The sequence below is a fragment of the Echinops telfairi genome, unplaced genomic scaffold (genome assembly GCF_000313985.2).
Source record: "Echinops telfairi isolate 266 unplaced genomic scaffold, ASM31398v2 ScPeMD7_3533;HRSCAF=4204_0, whole genome shotgun sequence".
NCBI lineage: Eukaryota > Metazoa > Chordata > Mammalia > Afrosoricida > Tenrecidae > Echinops > Echinops telfairi.
In genome coordinates, this window is record NW_022107431.1 from 33316538 (window position 1) to 33318419 (window position 1882).

Sequence of the window (1882 nt, forward strand, 5' to 3'; positions counted from 1 at the left end):
CCTTGACTTCAGCATGCCTTCCATTGCAGAAAACACATGGAATCAACCAAAACCTCAAAGCAGAAAATAAAGGGTTAATGAGGGCCCAGCGGTGAAAGATGACCAGCCCTCCAAATCCCCATCGGTGTCCACCTTCGTTTGAGAAGGCAATCCGTGCTTGTTGTGACTGTTTGTTTGTTACTGGTCTGAAGGTCCAGCACGTGTCTCCCTTCTGAAGAACCTGGAATGTCTACCCTACATCAGGCCCACATGCCTACTCGTGTAAGAGGCCTGTGAAAGGAGCTGCGAGCCCTGGCAGTGCAATATGAACTGAAAGGTCAGCAGTTCAAACCCACCAGCCAATCCCCAGGAGAAAGAGGTGGCAGTTTGTGCCCATAAAGGCGACAGACCTGAAAACCCTATGGGGCCATTCTGCATAGTCCTATAGGGTCACTATAGGTCTGAATTGACTCAACAGTATGGGTTTGGTTAGCAGCCTAGTGTTTGAGGAATCAAGGCTAGGCAGCTAACTGAAAGGTTAGCAATTGGCAATCTACTTCTATAAAGATTACAGCCAAAACTGGACATCCCCTTACAGAAGGGTCGCAGGGAGGCGATGAGCCAGTCAGGGTGCAGTGTAGCAATGATGAAACATGTGACTTTCCTCTAGTTCTTTAATGCCCCTCCCACTATCATGATCCCAATTCTACCTTACAAATCAGACTAGACCAGAGAATGTACACTAGTACAGATCAGAACCAGAAACACAGGGAATCCAGGACAGATGAACCCCTCAGGGCCAGTGGTGAGAGTGGCCACACTAGGAGGGTGGAGGTGAAAGGGGGAACCAATTACAAGAATCTATATATAACCCCTCTCCCTGGGGGATGGACAACAGAGAAGTGGTTAAGGGAGATGTCGGGCAGTGTAAGACATGACAAAATAATTACAATTTATGCATTATCAAGGAAGGGTTCATGAAGGAGCGATGTCGGGGAGGGAGGGGAAAAATGAGGAGCTGATACCAAGGGTTTAAGTAGAAAGCAAATGTTTTGAGAATGATGATGGCAACAAATGTACAAATGTGCTAGACACAGTGGATGGATGGATGGATTGTGATAAGAGTTGTACGAAGCCCCAATAAAATGATTTTTTTAAAAAAAGATTACAGCCACGAGAGAGTCAGAGATGCTATCCACTTCCATCCATCCTGCAGACCCTTCTTGACATGTCACCACTGCTGTGGACGATCGGGAAGGGTTGGTGTTCCAGGCCAAGTTGGCAGAGCAGGCTCGGTGAGGTGACGAAACGGTGACATCAAGGAAGAAAGCATCAGCGCTGGGTGTTGAGTTGGCAGTTGAAGGACAAAACCTCCTCTCGGTTGCACATAAACATATGATTGGGGCTTCCAAGAGCCTCCTGGAGAACAATCAGCAGCATTGGACAGAGAGGCGAAACACGGGAGGAGAGGACAGGCTAAATAGGGTGTGGGAATATCGGCAAATGGTTGAGACGGAATGAAAGTTAATCTGCTGTGACAGTCTGGATGTACAGGACAAACACCTTATTCCAGCCCCTGCTGTCACTGAGAACCACCCAATCTGGCTTTGGCCTTTGGTTTTAGAATGCTCTGTGGCAAGATCACCATTAGAAATGGAAATTACATCTGAACGCCATGAGACTTTTTTTTTTTCACCTTTTTTAAAAAATCATTTTATTAGGGGCTCTTACAACTCTTATCACAATCCATACATACATTAATTGTGTAAAGCCCATTTGTACATTCATTGCCCTCATCATTCTCAAAACATTTCCTCTCCACTTAAAACCCCGGCATTAGGTCCTCATTTTCCCCCTCCGTCCCCGCTTCCCCCTCCCTCATGAGCCCTTGATAATTTATAAA